Source organism: Schistocerca gregaria, chromosome 7, assembly GCF_023897955.1.
Source record: "Schistocerca gregaria isolate iqSchGreg1 chromosome 7, iqSchGreg1.2, whole genome shotgun sequence".
NCBI lineage: Eukaryota > Metazoa > Arthropoda > Insecta > Orthoptera > Acrididae > Schistocerca > Schistocerca gregaria.
In genome coordinates, this window is record NC_064926.1 from 120864767 (window position 1) to 120888390 (window position 23624).

Genomic DNA, 23624 nt, shown 5'->3' on the forward strand with positions numbered 1-23624 from the left:
ATATATGCAGACGCCACCAGACACCCTTTCGTAAGCTGCCCGGTTCTTATAATAACCCCGGTAGCCACGGAGAGCGGGGGTTTGCATTGCCAGAAACCAAGTTTCCTGCAGAGCAATGCTGAGGCAAGGGTTAAGGCTGATAAGTTGGTGGTGCTCAGCTAGATGGTGGAAGAAACCGCTGCAGTTCCACTGGAGGATGGTGTTGTCCATGGCTCAGGAAGGCGTGACGGAACTGGGAAGGGAGATTACGCCGCTGGGTCACCTGCTGCCTCCGATTTAGCACCTGTGATAGTGCTTTCCATGGCGTCTGAGGGACTGGCGAGATCGAGGTCCTCAGCGGACGCCAGAATCTCCACCACATCCTTAGATGCAGAGCTGGAAGGTTGCAGTGGGATGGCTGCCACAGCGATTTCCTTCGGCTGAGAGCTCTTCTTCTTGGGTATCTCACGCCGTTCTTTGGGTCGCACTGGCTGGGAGGGCTTCACAGATTCAGTCTCTGGGACAGAGGAGGATCGTGAAGCCCTACGACCAGCTGATTGCGGGCACTTACGCCATTGTCTGTCGTCAGCCTTCTCGCTGGCGGAAACCTGGGAAGGGAGGGACCCAAGGGACCTCTTGCGAGCGTGAGAAGCCGAAGAAGTTGGACACTTCTCCGGCTTAGAAGTGGGGACGGACGTCCCCGATGGGTGGGATGGTGTTGCTTCTGAGGTAGGTGGCGCAGGAGCAACCCAGTGGGTAGAGCCCCCCACTGGCGAGGGGGCAGGAGGAGTTGTACTACTCGTCGATCTGGCCACAATTGGAGAAACAGACAGGGCTAGCACAGGTGTTGTAGCAGCAGCGTAGGAAGATGTCATTCTCACAGGATGGAGTTCGTCGTATTTCCTTTTGGCCTCAGTATAGTTTAGTCGGTCCAGGGTCTTGTATTCCATGATTTTACGCTCTTTCTGGAAAATTCGGCAGTCTGCTCTACGCAGTTGACACAGATGGGAGGTGGGGCACATGGAGTATTGGGATGTGATGGGCGTCTGCAATCTCGACATGTGAGGCTGGAAGTGCAGCGAAAAGACTTATGGCCGAACTTCCAGCACTTAAAGCACCGCATGGGGGGGGGGGGGGGGGAATAGGGCTTAACGTCACATCGGTAGACCATCACCTTGAGCTTTTCCGGTAATGTATCCCCTTCGAAGGCCAAGATGAAGGCACTGGTAGCATCTTATTTTCTTTCGGACCCCGATGAACGCGCTGGACGAAATGTACACCTCGGCGCTCTAAATTGGCGCGCAGCTCTTCATCAGACTGCAAAAGAAGATCCCTATGGTAAATAACTCCCTGGACCATATTTAAACTCTTATGGGGTGTGATCGTAACGGCAACATCCCCCAACTTGTCACAAGCGAGTAACCGTCGTGACTGGGGAGAGGATGCCGTTTGTATCAGGACTGACCCAGAGCGCATTTTTGACAAGCCCTCCACCTCCTCAAACTTGTCCTCTAAATGCTCGACGAAGAACTGAGGCTTTGTGGAGAGAAAAGACTCCCCATCAGCCCTCGTACAAATTAAGAAGCGGGGCGAATAACTGCTACTGCCATCCTGAGACTTACGTTCCTCCCACAGTGTGGCCAGGGAGGGGAACGTTTCGGATCGTACTTGTGAGCGTTAAACTGAGCCCGAGAACGCTTAGAGACTGCTGGCGGCTGGCCACCAGCGAGAGACGATGTACCACGCTTCATTGCGGGTCATCCGCCCTGATGCCACCTACTCTGACCAAGGGCCCTCCCCACGGGCGCCACCCAGCCATGGCAAGAGCCACCTGGCAGGATGGCCGTTGCCGGGAGTCCTGATACCCCAGGAGGATAGGCATCTACTCCTTGGCATACGTTGGGAGTTAACGGCGCAGGCATCAGTAGAGCGATCCCTGTGTTGTCAGGGGGCTACAACCAACAGGGTACATGTCGGCCCCACCACAATGGACTGGCTACTGTGCTGGTTAGGTAACATGTGGTCCATGGTCACCGTCGGTGCAGAAAGAGGCACTGCACAATGCAAGGTGTAATCTGCACGCTGAAACAGAGTCATGCCCAATATCGAAAAGTTTGAGACTCCTTTTAGTCGCCTCTTACGACAGGCAGGAATACCGCGGGCCTATTCTAACCCCCGAACCCGCACGGGGTACAGACGTTCTGAGCTCCACAAGAGATATCACTACAGCCACAGCCCGGAGAGCAAACAGAAATGGCCGGCAGCGGTGGTCTAGCGGTTAAGGCGCTCAGTCCGGAACCACGCGACTGCTACGGTCGCAGGTTCGAATCCTGCCTTGGGCATGGATGTGTGTGACGTCCTTAGGTTAGTTAGGTTTAAGTAGTTCTAAGTTCTAGGGGACTGATGACCACAGATGTTAAGTCCCATAATACTCAGAGCCATTTGAACCAAACTGAAATGACAGGGAAGATGAAAAACAAGAAGATGCACATTCCACCTTCAGAGGCGGAACCTGTTGTGGTGACTCTGAAGCCAAAATGATGAAATCAGGTACTATGCCTGTAACATGCCCCACAAAAATTTGTGCGTGGAAGGGACAGTAACTATTTCACTGGTAGTAACATTCTTGACTTACACATAGCCATCGGACACACAAACTTATACATACCAAGCACGTAGAAACAACATCTGAGAATATTGATGGTATGCCATTGATAGGAGTCCCAACATGAAGACGTTTAGCTGCCGAGTTGCAACTCTTTTAGGGTGACACCACACTGGGCAACTGGCATGTCATTGTTGATGTAATGACGATGAGGACAACACAACACCCTGCCCCTAGTGGAGAAAATATGACACAGCCACGAATCGAACCTGGGCCTGCTGCATGGCAGTCAGATAGGCTGATCACTCAGCTAAGCGTGAAGACAAGAGTAGGGAACAAGCACTCTTTCGATTACATGTCGAAATGTTGAATTGTTAGCCATAATAAACTTGGCAAATACAAATGATGGGGAAGTACTTGTAGACCACATTTCAATAATAAATAACTGAACTGCACTCACTGGCAGAACCCATCAACATCTGCTGAATCTAAGATATAGTATAGGGGTCACAGTATTGGCCAGGTAACGGAGATCTTTGCGCTACCAGTGCTGGAGAAAGAGATGTACCTCCAGACATTCAGTGCAGTTAATAGATCATTGTGCTCTGGCAGAATTGTACAAGCATTCACCAACTATACACCTACCAGCGCCTGCTATGTGTGCGCGCGCGCGCATGCTGCGTGCGTGCGTGCGTGTGTGCTACCGAGCACAGTAATTAATAGTACTTGTAAGCAAAATGTTTACCACGTCAAGGAACGTTTACAACTAAGGGCTAATTCTTCAGGACAGCATATGTTTCCTGACTTACACGTAACATTAGATGTCACCATAGTATTTCTAGATGAGTAAAAGTGACACACGTACCGCAAACGATTGAATTTTCATTTGAATTTTACGGTGAAATCAACGAATTACGGATTGAAATCAATGAAATTTCCTCCTAAGGAAGTGGAAGGTCCCTCTCCAGGTCTTTTCTTTTTCTGATGCCCATGCAGTAATGGGAAAAGGCCGTGATATGTTTAACTGTCGAAAAAGTAGATTTCAGATTATATAGGGAAAAATGTTTCAAGTTTTAAAAAAATTAGCATTGGCTGTAGGAGAAATATTACAATAAATAACACATGGAAAAACCTGTTGGAATATAAGCTCAAGAGTGAGTTGAGTGAATTGATAAGGAGTAAGACAAAGTTACACTCCTCCTCACCTACAGTTTATCATGTACATCGTTGAAGATCAGAGAGCTACTATGACGTTCTAGACAGTTGTTCCATTAGAACACGAATTTCAGGGAGAAATAGCTTCAGTTTATATGGTATTATCACAGGTCTTTTAGACGTTTTTCTGCTCATTTGACCCAATACGCCTGCTGAAGTCACATTGTGAACACCATGTAGGAACATTGTTTGCAACCTTGGCGGTGTCTGTCACAGAGATGAACTTGAGGAATCGTAGATAGCTGTTAAATGTACCACAAACATTTCCAAGTGCTCGTCAGTTGGACTTGTAGATGTCACAATCATATACAACATGAATTATACATATTTAACACATAAGACAAACTGAACCAAAATCAATTAAATTAGTACCCACTGTGAAGGAAAGCATGTTATTTGCTTTCATCTCTTTAACCCCGTCAGAAATCTGATATGATTTTCCGCATCTTGCTCTCAAGAGAATACAACAAAACTGTAACGCTAGTCAGAAGCCTCGAACTTTAGGTCATAACGTAATCGAAAACCAGTTTAAGATAGTGCACTATAGACTGGCTTTCTCCATAGTAATCCAAATTCCACAGGTTCGCAACACCTGAATACTTAAAGAAACATGATGGTAAACACCCTGATGGGTTGAATTTCCAAAAACAGTGAAACAAGTGTTTTTTATTTGTAACTGAGAAACCAAATCCAAATGTTCATTGATTTAGCTTTAAAAATGCCTTCTTATTAAAATATTTTCATAAAAAATCTCATCCCCTATTTCACACCCTTAGAGATAAAATTTCCAGAAATACGTATTTTTTATTTGTAACTGTGAAGTCAAATACCATGGTTCATAGACGTACCTTTAAAAATAGTTTAGTAGCTCTTTAATAATGACATATTTTAATAAAACCTTTTAACCTACTATTTCACCCCCATAAGATTAAATTTCCAAAAACGCTGAAACACATATTTCTTTATTTCTAACTGAGAAACATAATACCAATTTTCGTAGCTCTATCTTCAAAATTCTCTTACTAACAACATTTTTCAAAAATCCTCTGCATCCACTGTTCCACCTCCTGGAAAGAGCTGATAATGCTGCCCCATGTAAAACGAAGTTCCTTACTTTTTCAAAAAAATCTCGTACTTCATAGGTTTTCTTTCACAATAGCTCGTACTTCATAGATAAAAAGTGTGTAGTTGGGTAACTCTGAAAATAGTCGAAACTTGTAATGTGAATGCATAGAAGCCCTCATTTCTTACCTACACAGCATCACAGGTCTCAACACATTTAAGCACGAGGGCAGTATACGTTTAATCGATGTTATATGTTAATTTCCAAGAGTCGCGACGTGTACGATTTCTATAAAAAACATTGTGTGTGATAAAACTGCATACATTGATTTCAAAAACTTTCTCCTTATACAACGTGTGCTTTAGACATCGTATTCAACTGCTGAGGAAAACGGAGTGTTGGTTCGCCCTGTGTCGCACTTTTGAAGTGTTATGAAATAAAACTTTAAACTTTGTGAAACGCAAAATTTGAAATGAAGAAAATGAATCTAATTAAATGCCAAAAGAAACTACTTCTACGTTTAGTGAAAATTATAAATTAAAACTCTGTACCAAACCACCTTATGGACACTGCATGGTATGAAGTGCGATGTGCGACTTGGAATATACACGAAAGTAAATTCCTGCTGTATTAAGAGAAAATTATCAGTACCCTACACTGAAAATTAACCTGCTTGATAGCACGACACCTCACAATCCCACCTACACACTGTTTGCTCAAGTATGCAAGATTAAATCTGCCCTGAAATATGAGGGTTGCCCAGAAAGTGATGCACTGCATTTTCTTCCATCAACAATTCTTTACTGTACAGAATGAGAATTACACACACGAAAGAATGGTGTTTTATCTACTCACTCTATTTCTCCACATAATCTCCATGCCGTTCTATGGCCTTCCTCCAGCGGGTCACAAGGGCGTGTGTGTCCTGTCAGTACCAATCCTTGGCTTGGTGAAGGAGCCAGTGCTTCAGTGTGTGAATCACCTCCTAATTGTCCTCGAAATGTAATGCGTCTCTCCTCGCGAATGGCAACATCAGCTCCCTGCAACATATCAGGTGTAACTGCCGTGGGTGGTCACCCCGACCGCTGCAGATCGTGGAGCTCCATCGAACCGCCTTCTGATGACCTCACCCTCCGAGCCCAGCAACTAACTGTACTTAACGGTACTTCTATCGACAACAGACTTTGCAAAAGCTTTTGTGGATACTCCCCATAGTTTCTTTCTCTGCAGTGAGAAAGTCAATGACGGAATGTTGCTTGTAACGTTCATCACCCGCAGATGCCATTTTGAAACTGTCCTACTGCTACGCTATCTGTCGGAAGCGACAGAAACATGGCGCGGTCCCTCAGGAGACTTAAAATAATACATACGTAACGTTTCGCATTCGTAGCATTGTTGTCGGCTGAGAAAAAAAGATTAGGTGCATTACTTTCTGCGCAAACCTCGTATAAGTGACATACTTCTTGTTCAGCATGCTGGTTTTTGGTGTCTGGAGAATTGCAACACATGAAAGCAAACACAAATTAGCAGATGCAGTAGCTAAAGATAAATAATCAACACTTAATTTTATCAGAAACAATCTGTTGCTGCGTGTGGCGTAAGGTGCAATGCTCACACGACGAAAGTTCAAAACTTTACTACCAATCATGGACGTGGACTTTAATGTAACGAAATGCGGTTTCTTACAAATAAAACTCTTATTACTTTCTAAAAGACTACACATGATAAGAAGACTCTAAGTATTAAAGAATTCTCTCATTATAAAGACATTAGAAACATACCTTTAAAATTCCTCCAAAATCTTCTCCATCAATATAAATGGTTCAAATGGCTCTGAGCACTAGGGGCTTAACTTCTAAGGTCATCAGTCCCTTAGAACTTAGAACGACTTAAACCTAACTAACCTAAAGACATCACACACATCCATGCCCGAGCCAGGATTCGAACCTGCGACCGTAGCGGTCGCACGGTTCCAGACTGTAGCGCCTAGAACCGCTCGGTCACCACGGTCGGCTCAATATAAAGAAGAACAAAGTATTATTTGAGTTTCCAGCTCCATAAAGAAGTACTCCAGATAGCTCTCCCATATTCGCAAATAACAGATCTTTTTCTTTGAAAGACTCAGCTGCTTGCTACTATGCCTTAAATAAGAACGCCACAGTGCTGTACAATTGACTGACTAACAAATAGTGTTCTGATTTTCTGGCATTCATGAATATTAGAATTCAATGATGAGCTAAAACGATGTGAACACAGCCTACAACGAGATTGAATGCGGCACGTGACGCAGTAAGGAAAGAAATTAAGCGGAAGGAAAAGGAACAGGTTGTCAGTATAGCGAAGATGAGAGCCAAAATGGGAAAGTACACTGATGAAAGTGGTTTTGACAAAGGCCTCGTTGTTGTGGCGTTACGGCTGGAAGTGAGAGACGCTGAAACCGCGAAGTTGGTCGGCTGTTTGCGCATTACCTTCGTGGTTGAAGTATGGTGGAAAAAGCGTAGGCCTTATAGCACAGTCTGAACAGTAGCATACAATAAAAACAACACTCAAACTTCGAGCAAAGCTACTGATAGTGTAGATTAAGTGAATCTTGTAATTTGGGACTACCGAACTGCCTTTTACCTCTAATAATGGTTACCATAAGAGTGCTTCAGTATTTAATTAGTACTAGGGGTGCGTTTTCATGTGAACGAATAACGCAACAGATATAGGATCGAGATGCGTTAGTAGAAGGAACGAAGGAAGAAAGGATAGTTGGGATTGAAAGTCTCGTCGGATACAAGGTCATTGGAAATGGGATGCAGGGCCAGACTGTGGAAGGATGAGGAAAGAATTCAGCCGGGTCGCTTCAAACAGCCCATCCCAGCATTTCGCTTAGAGAAATCACGGAAACATGAAATGGAGGACTGGATGATGATTTGAGCCGCCGTCCACCGGAATAGGGGCTCAGTGTGTCACGGATGAACCACTTCACTGTGGTAACGACGAATCGCCATACGGGCATGTCAAAAGGGAGCGGCAAGGTTCTCTGCCCGAAAGCTCATACAGTCAAAACTTGTTTCTTTCTGCCTATGAATAAATTGTAACTTTGATATTTAGAGGGTGCTTTCTGATTATAATTTTAAATCTGTTTATTTTGAAAAATGCTTTTAGGCTCTATTAAAGTGAATAAACTGTCGATTTGTTGAAAGGAATTTGGTTATAATTTCATCAGTTACTCCCTGGCAACTACTTCCATGCTTACATAGTGTGATTAAATGTATTAATGTTCTTGATGAATCGCTAGTAAATAAAATAAATTCTTAAGAATTCTCTTTGAAAATAAATCACGGTTCATATGCACTGTTGTTTTAAGGGAGTAATAGGTTCTCCTCTTAAGAGAGGCGTTCTCAAACTATTCTGCTTCCGATTGTGACGAGGGTGCTTCGTCGCTGCCGTACCGAAGTGGTTAATCCGTGACAGACTGAGCCCCTGTTCCGAAGGACATGGGATCAAATCTTCATCCCGCCCTCCAGTTTCAGGTTTCTGTGATTTCTCTAAGCCAAATGCTGGGATGGGTTGTTTGAAACGACACGGCTGAGTTCTTTCCTCAACGTTCCCCTGTCTGGCCCTCCAACCCATCTCCAATGACCTCGTATTCGATGTGTCTTTCAATCCGAACCATCCTTTCTTCCTTCGTTCCGTCTGCTAATGCGTCTAGATCCTAAACCTGTTGCGTTATCCGTTCACATGAAAATGCACGCACAATATTATTTAAATATTGAAGCACTCTTATGGTAACCACTATGAGAGGTGAAACTCAGTTCGGTTGTTCCAAATTGCCAGATTCACTTAATCTACATCGTCAGTAGCTTTGTTCGAAGTATAGGTGTTGTCATTTTTGTTGTCTGCTACAGTTCAGACTGTGTCAATCATATGTTTGAGCGCACTGGGGTTTCCGCATGCTGCTACCGTGTGGCCAATGTATGACCTAAATGTTTGTTGGCTTGACTAGTAACTAGTCATCTTGTCTTTGGGCCGGTCTTATTCCTCCAATTTAAATCCCATCCAGCTGAGCAATAATTATATTCAACATTTATATACCCCAATCCTTTATTTACTAGACAGACACATTAACAAAGATATTTAGTAAGTAGAATGACTGGAAATCTTATGAAAGAAGTGGATAAAATTCCATGGGTAATGATGTAGACTAAAGCCAAAAGATTCAACGTGAAACCAATGTTTATCAAATTAAGATTTTACGTTTGAGAATGGTAGCCTTCCGTGCATTTCCAGAGTTAAAACCAATTAAATAGTTAATAATTGGTGTAGTGAAGAACATATAGTTGTGTAATGTGAGCAAAGGATCATACAGTGAAATACTTCCGAACGAAGTTCATCTAACAGGACATTAATTTCTAAAATCCGCTGCAAAATCGAACTTCTAAAGTGCAGTTACTTACTATCATTCGCGAACCAAAGTAAAGATCGTTATTCTCAATAACGACTGCGAAAAACATCCAAGATGTTCATCATATACGAATATAAATATCAGTTACAGCATATTACATTTCACATCTGCCTCAAATCTCGTAAACCAAATTAATTTTCGGGTAGTCGTACAAAAACAGTTATCATAAAACGAAATCAAATTTCCTAAGCCCCGTGAAAACTTGTCTGTAACTCATGCTCACAAAATACTCCAGATCGACACCGATTTTACAGCATCTAAGTCGCAACTGCTTGACCGCACTGCCTTCTTGACAAACTCATCAAGCCAGCCACTAACAAAATATCGTTGATAAAAGATAACTGTCGAAAGACCGTTGATGAAGGATACCGTGCTGTTTCACTCGTTCTTTCATGACTTTGTGACGTTACAAATCATTAGCACCATTCAGTCTTAATTGTAATGGAGGTCAAAAACTGTCTGAAATAGATATAATGGTATTGGTTGCGCTGAGAAACAATTGTAAAAAAAAAAAATTCTTTACGTTGGGCCGATTCCGAGTTAATTAGCATTGAAGTTAACCGATCAGGTCATTGCACGCCCATTCTCAAGCGGCCTGTAAGAGACAGTGTCACTTAACGTGTTATTAGTTTAGTTTCCTAAAACCGAACAAGAGGGCGATGCAGAAGTTTGAAATGAGTCAGTAGTAAGCACTGAACCGGAGACAAAGTCTGAGGCGACTTGTGCGCTATAATCTACTCTGCGAAAACAATTGACAATAATTTTATATGGCGGGCCACTTGAATTTGCACGGATGACGGCCTAATGGGTTAACTTCAGTACTAATCAAGTTGGAAAAGGCGCAACATACGATTTTTTTTCTTAATGGCCTAGTCCCAATACAAACTACCCCACATACCGTTACAAACCTTTCGGATTGTTTGTGACCTCCCTGTGGTGGCTGGTCAGAGGAGGCTAGGGAGGCGGGGCCCCCTCACTTTTCTGTGGTACTGGTGTGGGCGTGTGGGTGCTATTCTGTCATTCTTCGCAACGGATTTATCTGAGATGTACCCTTTACCCTGTGGCTCCTGCAATTTCCACCCCCACACTACTACAGAAGTCAGACAGTCGCTCCTAATGTTCTAAAGAGAAATACCTGAAAAACTTTCAACAATAAATATCTTCTGGAGTCGTCCGATGTAAGGAAATGACACAAAAATTCACAAAATTTCTTACGCAACTAGTGGGATACTTGGGTACTGGAGTAGCGCTAGTTAGTGTAAGAAAAACAAGAAACTAACAAAAATTATTATTTATTTTGCAAAAATTCTGAGAAATCACAATGACACATTTAGTTATGAATTGAACCAGTTATTTCCGAGTTCTTTTCGGAATGTGAAGTTACCTCTTAAGGATAGGTTTCGCTAATGAAATTTCTGTACAAAGTTTAGGATTGTTATTGACTTGGCAGAATGGCTGAGAGCCGCGCCTTATCCGTTAGAATGTTGCTATGTACAATCAAGGCTGTAGCGTGTGAAATGCAGTGAAGTGTACTGTTGTGGAGTTAATATAGGGCTCGCAATAGCTGTAGCGCACAATATCGTAAGCTGCGATGACTACTGTCTGCGCCGCTCACTGCTGGCAAATAAGGTAACTCTCGTTCTATCTGGATTGACCTTCGCCAATCAAACTCTCCCTACACCTCGATGAAGTCAAGGACACCTATTCACCCCTAGTCTAACTATTGGCATGGTACACCGGTCATTAACCAGTCCACCATGATGCCACTCAAAAATTCGCTCGCAGGCGTTTAACTATGTCCGTTCACACCGCACAATAAGTGTGGCACGTAACACAGTACACAACACTTAATCGCAAGGACTCAATATATAGTAGCACTCCGATTCGCTCTCGACAGAGGTGTTCTCCCAGTGAAGTACTGAGGAGAGACTTGTTCCTCGCTCTTTGAGTACATGTACGAGCGCGCATGCTTTCATTACGTGTTCTCGCTCCAAGAGCGACAACGGAACGGCCCCTTTCCACGCTAGCCGTGAAGGGGTATACCTTTCGGTCTCTTCCATTACTCCTTTAGCTCAAGGTGTCAGAAATATCGTCTGCCAATCAGCATTTCTCTTCTAAAATGGGAGAATGACGTTTCGTTTAAGGCAATCAATTCAGAAATCTGTAGCATTGGCATTTGGCGTTTGCTGTCTCCCTGTGAAAATCTGTGAAACTGTGTGCTATGTTGTAAAGAATGCATAGGCTGGGCGCTCCCACACAATGTAGCGCAATTTGCCTTTAAGCTGAACATGGGGTCGTTCTTCCTTTCAGTCGGGCAAATGCTGTCTGCTCTATGGGCGGTCACCGGCCGACATAGATAGACTGAGTCATCCTCTGAAGGGATCGCCTCCCCCCCCCCTTCTGGTGTGCATTTTGCGTCTCCCGAACTAAAAGCCCCTGCGACCGTCGTGTCTTGAATGTGTGTGTGTACGCCAGCCCCTCGAGTATTTCAGTCTCGGTGCGCATTTGCGATTTATTAGTTATTTGCATATCGTTTACACGACTTCATACAACATTGCTTTTTCTTATCGAGTTTGGGTTCGAATGAAGCATCTTGATGTGCGGAATATGATTGAGAGGGCGGAATATGTAAGCAATGAAGGTCAGGAGACCACGATGTCTTACAGTGGTAGTAGTTGTAGTAGTAGTAGCAGCTGTAGAAGTAGAAATACTTATTTTTTTACAATGACCTTTGTGCACCTTTTTCATCAAGCGGTAAAGACGTTGGCTTGTGCAATTTCATCTAAACCACCAGCACTAGAGAGCAAGTCTAAAAGCAAAAGCTTAACCGTAACCTTAGCCAGAGAGGAGCAACAATATAGCGAAGAGGCCGAACACAGGCCAGGCCTCATCTGGGAACAGAAGATGGGGTACAGGCTATTGTAGCCGCGCAGCTGGGCGTTTCGATGGCAAGGTAGGCAAGAGGCTGCGGTGCTGCCTTTAGGTTTCTCCTACATTAGTTGTCCTGTGTGCAATGGATATGGATGAAGCCCAACCTTGAATCGATATTGATGTAACGCCTTCGACGGAGGAAACCATTACTTCCCTGCAAGAGTTTTCGTTTTCAAGGACATGTGAAACTGAACGACACAAAATTTTGAAGAAAGGACGTGCAACACTGGCGCTACATATTTTTCTGAAATGTACATTCCAAAGTTCGTGCAATGAGCAGCATAAATGCAAATGTACTTGTCCTACAAAAGGAGAACATTCCTCTGCTGACCATGTTAGCTTTTTAGCACAAGATAAACTGTATGGTCGCTAAGAGTTTCGTCGACCTGAAGAATCTGTTTAGACGTTTAGCATGGCATGGTTCTTCTAAAGATCATCTAAGTAGTTTTATTTCGTATAATGAACTAGCCAAACAGGTATTTAGTATTTCAGACCCTTTCAATGAACACCACAAACTGATCAACATAAGATACAACAATGTCGTGAAAAACAGACACAACGAAACGTCACAGTGCTTTATTGGCGTCAGACTAGTGGACTCCAACGGTGACATTCAGGAACGGAACGTTTTATCGGTTCTCATAACAGTCAACCTCTAACTAATGCTGCCTTATTCACCATGCTGTGTGGCTCGTTTCGAAATTATGATATGAGGAACGATGCAGTGGCCCAAACCAGTGTTGGTGCTCCCGTTCTCGCAGGCAGAAGCATTGAGTGGCCTGCGAGCTTAGATCGCTTAAATTGCCCAACCCCACCCCCCACCCCCCCTCGCCCAGCCAAGCCTTTTACTTGCTGCACAGCACATCGTCCTTCCAAATGCATAGCAGCTACGAACCTATTCCTTCGAAGAATGGAACGTGATGGAACTTTAGCGCTGGAATAATAACAGCCATTCACAAAAACCGACGGGATTAAGTGAGGTTTTAAATTAAATGACTGACAGTCCATTCTCTAGTGTAACCTATATGTACCCTCCTAGACTTTGATTTTATTTTTTTTCTCTCTGTTCACATAATGGAAGTAAGAGTGAAGAAAAATCAAATCACATTCATTAGATTTGTTGACCTGGGAAAAGCGTTCGACAATGTAAGATGGTGCAAGACGTTGGAGATTCTGAGAAAAACTGGGTTAAAGCATATTTTTACAGACTGAACTGCTTTTCAACATTTTTGAGAAAAAAAAAAACAATGGTGAGCATCTCTGCAATAATGCAGTCTCAGACTGCGTAACTTACAAGAAAAACTTAAGAAATGAAGACAAATCGATCGATCTTTTAAATTCCACGAAACACTCGATTAATTCGCAAACTGAAACTTCTATGAAAAGAGCTGTAACTAAGGATGAATACATTGGCAATCTATTGCTGTCAAAATAGAAACAGGTGTACTGCGACGTATCGGATAATATTGTAACACAAAGGGAAACAAGATTTTCACATTGTGATCAACCGCTCTTCTTTATGTTAGGCGATACCATTCAATCCGTCAGCTATGGTCAGCATTGCCCTCTAGACGGTGTGTATTCATTGTTACAAACGTATGGTGCATACATAAGTCAATTCCAGTTGCATTTAGAACTGGAGACGATTGTTTTTGCCTAAAATAAGGAAACATTTCATACTGTCAGTTTGGGAGACATAATCAGAAGAATAACTGGCAACGAAACGGATCAAACGCTTCCAGAACATTGCAAACTATCTTGTCTAATTGCTACGATTCCTACAACAAGTTCATCAGGTGAGAGACTTTTTCTTGTATTCAGCGAGTAAAAACGTATTCGAGGAACAGTATGGCCAGGGTCGCTTATCTGCTCTTGGTTTTTCTTCAGTTGAAAAGCCAGTACAGCGAATACTTGAAAGCCGAGACACATGGTATCACGATATCGTTGAAATATTCGGGAAGAGGAAAAACTTTCGTTGACAAGCAACAACGCTGAAATTCCCTACCAATTAGCTCTTTTTTAAATGAAAGTGAATGTCATTATTAGTAGTAGTAGTAGCAGCAAAATAGTCGTCATCGTCATCATCTTAATAGTATTAGTGACTGTGGTGGTTGTTAGGAACGCTAAGTATGTGTACATTAAAAGAAGACGAAAGAGCACTTTCTATTACGTTTCCTGGTCCGTCCATCCCCCCCCCCCCCCCCACCCTACCCCCTGACTTTACGCCCTTGATCCGCTTCCTCTGTGATATACAATGCAGTAGAACACAGATGGTCACTTTGCTAATTGTCATTGAAATATCGTCACAGTATTAAATAATTTATTAACGAAGTTCACAAATGCATGCCTAAATTCAATCTTGTGACATGTTGAAACGAAAGAAACATTACAAATCCTTATGAAATAACAGGTTGTGGTTGTTCGTCCACTAAGACTGTCGTGGGAGGATGTGCAATACTCAAATGATTTCAAATTGCATATACATGAGAAGGATTTACTGTAATGGCACAATTTGCATATCTGTTTGTAAGTAGGCTGTTTAGGTATTTATATTGGTAACGCCGCCGCCACGTAGCGCTCTGTATGAAAATCACTGGCTGTGCTGTGGGCAGTCTGTGGCTGGTTAGCATTGTTGTCTGCCATTGTAGTGTTGGGCAGTAGCAGCTGGATGTGAACAGCGCGTAGCGTTGCGCAGTTGGAGGTGAGCCGCCAGCAGTGGTGGACGTGGGGAGAGAGATGGCGGAGTTTTGAAATTTGTAAGAATGGATGTCATGAACTGATATATATATATATATAATGACTATTAAGGTAAATACATTGTTTGTTCTCTATTAAAATCTTTCATTTGCTAACTATGCCTATCAGTAGTTAGTGCCTTCCGTAGTTTGAAACCTTTATTTAGTTGGCAGTAGTGGCGCTCGCTGTATTGCAGTAGTTCGAGTAACAAACATTTTTGTGAAACGTATAGGTAAATTTAGCCAGGGCTATTCTCTTGTAGGGATTATTGAAAGTCAGATTGCGTTGCGCCAAAAAATATTGTGTGTCAGTATAAGTACAGTCTTGTACAATTTTTCAAAGGGGACGTTTCATATGTCGACCCTTAGCCGAGGATACCTCACTGGAATCTTCTGATTTTTTCTTGTAGTTTGTGTAATTAGTGTAGCTTTTGTTTATTGCTAGCGCGTAATAATAGAGAGAATTTCCTTTGTAGTTGTAGTTTTTCATTGTTGTACAGTAAAACAGTTGTGGCATGCATGTAGATTTGCAGCAAGTATTTCGGAGCTGCGCTTGCAATTAACGAGATATTATTTTCAGTGCTACGTTAATGTCTTCTCTTATTCGTGCTCTTTAAATTGTGCTTTTCTGTGTTATCGTGTGAAATATTGTGACAATAATGGCGTGTGAAAAACGTAACCCTGGGCTCCAAAGTAAACTGAGAAATGATAGTGAAGACGAAAGCAGTGTGTTAGCGCCACCATGTAATGAATTAACTAATGTTCAAAGTAGTAATTTGGTAAAAGTGCATAGGGAAATGGAGCGGGCTACAAATAATGGTGTAGGCAGTGAAACAATTAATGAACAGGGAAGCATTATCGATCGATCGGTTGGCAACAGCTCGCGTCAGGAATCCGAAACGACACAATCTTGCAAATACTGTAAATTCAGGTTTTGCGTTCTCACCGTTTTCTCAAATAAGTCAAGACACATTTTCTGCTTGTCAAAATGTGAATGTTGCTGGTGCAAATGCACTGCCGAAAAGCATAGAGGAACAGATTCCAGACACTAATACATTATTATTGCAATTAATGCAACAAATGAAACAAAATCAGAGACAAACACAGCAAAAGCTTCAAAAGTTAGACACAATGGAACAACACCAGAGACAAACACAGCAACAGTTAGACACAATGTAACAAAATCTTCAAAAGTTAGACACAATGGAACAAAATCTTCGGAAGTTAGACACCACACTTGAACAAACGCGTGAAGATTTAACTACTGAGTTACATAACACTGAATCGAAATGTCAAAAAATCTGTAATGACGTAAAAACACAAATTTATGAGCATTTTCAACCTATTTTTTCGGGGCATGAAAATGCATTACAGAATCACGAAGCAACCATAAAAGAACTGCAAACTTTTGTTCGTAAAAATCACGACACCTTTCAAGCTAAAATGGACTCAGTTGCATCCACCGATTCGGTTACGCAACTTGCAAGAACTCAGGAAAACTTAAAGGACACAGTAGATTCGATTTCAACACAAATGGACACTCTGAAACTTGGTTCAGAAAAACACACTGAGGAAATGTGTTCATTATCGGAGAAAGTGGCCGAACTTTCGGATCAGTTCACTAATTTATCTGCAGAGGTAGATGATGATCTGAATGACACAAGACCTGTAGCCATCACTGACACAGAAGAATATGAACAAATTAAGAAATTCAAACAAAATCAGAATCAAATTCATACGCAATACAAAAGAGAAATCCGGAAAGTACAAGATCAGATGACGCAGGTAATAGAAAAATTACATATTTCAGAGGACACTCGTGTTTCAACATGGTAAGAGGAACTTAGAAATACGGAAAAGCCACAAAATAATAACACAGGGCATTTCGGAAATCATGAAAGAAATTGGCAAGGTGCACCGAATTTTGAGATGGAACCGCCGACACGACGTAACAATGACCGATATGCTACTCGCCGACATGATGATTTTGACTATAAGCTGTTCATTACTGCACGTAAATTCAAAACATTTAAGAATTCTGGCAACGACATTCATCCACAAGCGTGGCTCCATCAATTCTCTCATTGTTTTCCTCCCAACTGGTCATTAGAGCACAGATTAGAATTTATGTGTGGCTACTTGGAGAATGAACCAGCTGTAAGAATGCGATCGGTCTTTCGCGATTGTCACAGTGAAGGAGAATTTTATCATGCTTTCCTCTCAGCATATTGGTCTCAAGCTACACAAGACCGAGTAAAATATAGCATCATAATGATGAAACATTTCGAACAATTTCAATTTTCCAGTCTTGTCAAATATTTCGAAGACATGTTACATAAGAATCAGTATCTTTCAAACCCATACAGCCCCTCAGAACTCATCCTCATTTGCTTAATCGAATTACCAGAACATTTACGACAGATTATTTTAGCAAAATGGTTCAAATGGCTCTGAGCACTACAGGTCTTAACTACTGTGGTCATCAGTCCCCTAGAACTTAGAACTACTTAAACCTAACTAACCTAAGGACATCACACACATCCATGCCCCAGGCAGGATTCGAACCTGCGACCGTAGCAGTCGCGCGGTTCCGGACTGCGCGCCTAGAACCGCGAGACCACCGCGGCCGGCTATTTTAGCAGGACGATGCAAAGACGACATTGAAGCGTTTCAGGGACTGTTACAAAAACTGGAAATTGACACTGACAATCGCAGAACGCGAAAACAGGAGCACAACAATTACAGGTCACACCTGTCACAATTCCGCGATGACAGAAATAATACACGACAAGGCTATTCGTACAACGTAAATCGTGACCTAAACAGACACCAACCGTATGACAACCGTTGGCAGAGTAGTAATAATTACAGGGAAAGATCACCTCACCTCTCCGCGGTAATGACTATCACAGAGACAATCAGAGAAACAGACAACATGGAAACCAAAATAATTAGTATCAAGGGAGACAGAATAACTTAAGACGCAACGGTCCAGCGCGCAGTTGCGATTCAGGGAGAAATTCTCCACCACGTGACCGACAAGAAAGAAACTGTGGAATCTACCGACATGACGACAGACGATATGATCGTAACGACAGACCTGAATTGCAGCAGAACTGGGAGGATTCAAACAGAGCAGGGCCCTCTCGACAAGGTGAATTTGTAGAAGTTAGGTCTCCAAATCCCAATAACGACGCGCGCCAACAAATAAACAGACAATGACTCGCACAGCAGGCAGCCACGTGCGCCAGCTGGCTCAGCGAAAAATAACATAGACGCAAACCTTGAGAAAATTTTTAGCATTCCTTACCGATGTATACAACATGATAATTAATTTGAAGTTAACTCTGAGCACTAGGAAGAGTAAAGGCTTGCACCACATTTCACATGTGAAACCGTTTATTGAAAGATAATCTGCTTTTTAACTTTCTCTTTGCCATAAAACATTTCACTTCACATACCTAGTATGCTTTGTCACACTGAGAAACTGTTAACATGCAACAATGTTTTGAATTTAACTATCCAGTCTAGAACATTTTTAAACGGAAATTACGAACGCATTGTTATAGTGAACAGACGACACAGTTTTGTTATTTGTACATTCTTGCTTGTTAGTTCCACGATTATGTAACGACCATAAGGCTCACATACTTAGAACATATACCGGTACGGCTAATGAGATTTTAATGCAACATTTTGGTTTACTTGAAAATACATTCTGGATTTAAAGCACTTTCTGAGAGATATCAGATGACACAGTGGTTAGTTTATTTGACAGCTACACGATTTTATCACTACGCTACTAATGTGTGACACAATTTACATTGTGCTTTTGCGGTGTATCTGTTTTATATCTGCACAGTTTTTCTGAATTCTTCTGGAAAGGAAAACATGTTTTAGTAGTAACTTTGTGGTATAGCTACAATGAGACAGCCTTTTCTGTAGCACAACAATACGTTACAGTACAGTACTTACTTCATCACGGCAATCAGCGTAGTAACTACGATATCTATACGCAAAGGATTTCACTTTTGCTTATCATGAGGTAAGTACATTGATTTCTGCAGAACTTAGCTTTCGGAGGACGATAACTACGACACTTTCACAGAGATTATCTTACAACAAGATGCACAGTTTAGCGCTACAGTACACGTATTTGAGTGATTAATTTTTTACTTAAAACATTTATTTTTAAAGATATTTGAAGTACAATGATACAAAGGTTTTCCGTGATACATTTCATTCCATTCCTGTAATCTGTAACACCTGAGGGTATAATTACATTTATCCTCAGGGGGGTACACGCTTACTTTGTGTACGATGTGTTTGGCAAGCACAAGGAGCCCTAGCTAATGTGGTATTTGCTTATACAACTTTACATATCGATACCATATTTCTCTAACACATAAATTACACAGCTATCTGGTTATTTGACAGTGAAACAAACATCTTTTTTACTATGTCAGTAACACATGTTTCCGTAATTACACCGTTGGATAACGTCAGACTTATAAAATTGTATTTGTCTGTACTTTGTGAACTGTTCATACTTTTCGGAACCATTGGGATACTATGAGAGCTTTGAATGATGTATTTGGTGTGGGATCATGATTTTTAAAGTACGTTTGAGGCAGATGACACTTTTGACATGAGCAGAGAATTTTTTTTAGGTTTTGAAATTATTGCAGAAAGCTATGACTTTTTGAGATCTGACTGAGGTATTATGATGTTATTATTACTTCGACGATGTGAATTATGCTGCTGAGGTATGTTTAAGCTGATGCTACATGAGTTATTTGGTTATGCTACATACCTGTTATGATGAAATATTGAAGAAGTGTCGACGAATATGTATATGAGGAATAAGGTAAGGAATAATGAGTAGTGGTTAGGGACTCTGGTTTGTGAAAAAGGATGTTGGAAACCGAGAATCGTACTTTAAGAGTTATGAAATGTGTGTATATGCGTGAATGTATCACTATGCTGGCGAAAATTTTTGGACACTATTATATCAATAGGATTTCGTTTCTACAGATTCGTAACGCAAATTCTTGACCTGTGAAATTTTTTTTATGAGACTGCCACTGTAGCGGAAACTGCTGTCGTAAATATTTCAGTAAGAAAGGTAAGTGACCTTGACGTAATGCGTTTTGGGCGCCCAGCTCAGAGGTAGTCGTCTGACAAGAGAAAGCCATTCATTAGGTGGAGAAAAGGAAAAGGGAGGCCATTATCCTCGCTATTGACATTTCTTTGTCGAAAGCATCGCAAATACAACACGCTCAAACTTGAAAACATATGATTACACTGTGGAGCACTTAATTTATGATATTTACTAAAATGCCTAATGAAACGATGAGAAACATTTCACGGCTATTGTCTTGCTAGTTGAAAGATTGTTTACTGCACTATGAAACGCCATATGGCTAGTGAATGACGTTTCACGTCTTGCTTTGTCTATTTTGTTTAATATCTAGTTTCTAGGTGCACTGCAGCATTGGTTAAAATAAAATTTTATAGATGTACTAATATAAATATTTTCTGTCTACAGATCCAGTATGTAATAATAATGTGATATACTTCCAAAAAAATGAGGGAGCACAAAAAGACATTTCCTCCCACAGGAACTGCATACATAATTTTCTTTTCAATTTCTTGGTGATTTATTTCATAGAATAAGTTTTTTGTGGTGCACCACTTCAATTATACAGGCATTAAGATGTGAATATACATTTCCCTTATTTGCATTGTTGTCTTTAGTGTACTATTTTTTCTGCTTGTGGGTTTGTCATGTTTAGGTATAAGTTATTACATTTATTGCTGCTTGCTTTGCTTAATTGCATTTCTTTGTCATTGCCGTTTGTATTAATTGTTTTGTGCTGCTGCATTGCATCGTCCGTTAGCTAAGCATCTGAGCTCAGTAGATTTAAGTTAGCTTAAGAGGGGGGTAGACTATATATGAGAACGTGTTGTGATGAATTGGATGAAATGAGAAGCTATAAGAAAACGATTAGGCCAAAAAAGTAGTATACAGTGGAGAAAAACTATTTTTGAAAGAGGATGTGAACAGAATACAGAAAGCATGCTTGGATAGGATTTTTTTGGTGGAAACAAATGTTGAGATAAGACGAAATATCTATGGAATGACGTTTTGGGTTGGACTGCAGTACCAATTGTTACACTGAAAACAAAAGCTGTCCTTACCTCCTGTGTTTATTCCGCTAAGTGTTTATGTATCCTTGTGTATTTGTCTTTTTCCTGCCTTTATGTGTTTAGCTAATAAGATTTATGTTGTAGAATTTTTCAAATACTATATTATTTTCTTTGTAAAGATGTTTAGACATTATTTATTCTGTTCTGTTTTAATGCTCATGTGTGAAATTAATGTTTCGAAAACTATTCTCATTATTGTATATATTTACTTATGTCATAATTCCTGTAACACTGATGTATCTGTCTATTTCTATTCTTTTGCAAAGCCTGTATTACTGCAAATGTTATCTGTATTATTATGTTTTTTAATTATATATTTTCTACCTTTGTTATTGTATTCTAATGTTATAAAATTGTAATTGACACCAGTTCATCAAATTAAGTGACATGTAAGTTACATTTCACTGCACACGTTTCTGTTGGTCATAGTATATGGACAATATGTGAGAAGTAGGGACTGTTAGTGTTTGGACGTGTGTTAATAAGTCAGCAAGGGATTGGATAACAGCATTGCTGGTTCTAAGGATATTTCAAAAAAAAAAAAATTTTTGCGAGTGCACAAGTGGTGGTTATGAACTTGCTATATTATCCGCAAGACTCTTCAATGGCGATTGTGCACCTGCACAGTCTAACAGATGGCTGCTGACCATCTCTACAAGGACTACAGTGGGTCTACACCTTTGATGACTCACCAATACCATTATTTCTACAATACTGCAGTGGGTCTGCACCTCTGGTGGCCCACCAATGCCATAATCTCTACTAGGACTACAGTGGGTCTGCTCTGTGATGACCAACCTACCAATATTCTTCAACTTCGACTGACTCTGCTGTGGGTTTGCTCTGTTGTGGCCATTACCTGTCTGCATGTCAAGAGTCAGCACTGTCTTTCCGTTGGAAGGACAACACTACTTCTTCAAGACTGCATGGAAATCCACTACTTCCGTGTGCATTTTCTTTTACTGCCCAGGACTGTCTTTATAGACTGTGAGAAAATTTTAGCTTTTGACCAACATTGTATCGATAAGTGTGTGCATTTCATTTCTTTGTTATTGTAATAAAGAAAAATTTTTTTCAAATCGGTATTGGCCACTGCCCAAAACAATTCCTAAATTTTTTTGTGGGGAGCATGGGGGCTATGTAAGTAGGCTGTTTAGGTTTTTTATATTGGTAACGCCACCGCCACGTAGCGCTCTGTATGAAAATCACTGGCTGTGATGTGAGCAGTCTGTGGCTGGTTAGCATTGTTGTCTGCCATTGTAGTGTTGGGCAGCCGCAGCTGGATGTGAACAGCGCGTAGCGTTGCGCAGTTGGAGGTGAGCCGCCAGCAGTGGTGGACGTGGGGAGAGAGATGGCGGAGTTTTGAAATTTGTAAGAATGGATGTCATGAACTGATATATATATATTATGACTATTAAGGTAAATACATTGTTTGTTCTATATTAAAATCTTTCATTTGCTAACTATGCCTATCAGTAATTAGTGCCTCCCATAGTCTGAATCCTTTATTTAGTTGGCAGTAGTGGCGCTCGCTGTATTGCAGTAGTTCGAGTAACGAAGATTTTTGTGAGGCTATTCTCTTGTAGGGATTATTGAAAGTCAGATTGCGTTGCGCTAAAAATATTGTGTGTCAGTATAAGCACAGTCTTGTACAATTTTTCTAAGGGGACGTTTCATGTTTAGTAACAAAAAAAAATGGCTCTGAGCACTATGGGTCTTAACATCTATGGTCATCAGTCCCCTAGAACTTAGAACTACTTAAACCTAACTAACCTAAGGACAACACACAACACCCAGCCATCACGAGGCAGAGAAAATCCCTGACACCGCCGGGAATCGAACTCGGGAACCCTGGCGCGGGAAGGTTTAGTAACACACCTGCAATAGTTTACATGCATGCCTCATTGTAAATGTAGCATTTTAAGGTGATTGTTGACGTCGTCAGCTTTCATAAGCACATCCCATATGAACACATTTCTTCATCAGTGAATTTGTTCACACCTTTATAAACTACTGTAATAAAACCCCACTTTTAAGATATTAGATCCCCAATTATACTTAAAGTTGTAATGAAACAGTCGCATCGCAGTGATTTCTCTGTTGTATTTTTCTGTAGCCTGTCTGTATGGCACGTAATGTAGTTCTCATGCCAAACTTTTTTATGGTTTTTTCATTTCAACTACCAATAGCTAACATATTGCAACTTCGGTTTACAAGAGACCAAGCTCGCTCCCGCCACCTTGGAAATAGCCCTAAAGCCGTCGGCACACGAACCGTGCTGTCGAATGTTAACGTTGAGCGTACCGAATCCAACGTGCTGCTGAACGCTCAGGAACGATGCGAGTTGTGCACACAGTACGTGGGCCCCTACGTAGTACACGCGATCGCAGTGCACTCCAGCAGCAGTTGAGGGATGTTTCTAGTTTGCAAATC

The 23624-nt window shown here is 41.4% G+C and overlaps 1 protein-coding gene across 1 annotated transcript in view; it reads left to right on the forward strand.

Annotated features, from left to right (window-relative positions):
* LOC126282317 (zinc finger protein interacting with ribonucleoprotein K-like) overlaps positions 1 to 23624 on the forward strand; it is a 147448-nt gene that overhangs the window by 113761 nt on the left and 10063 nt on the right. The gene's annotated exons all lie outside the window — the stretch shown is intronic.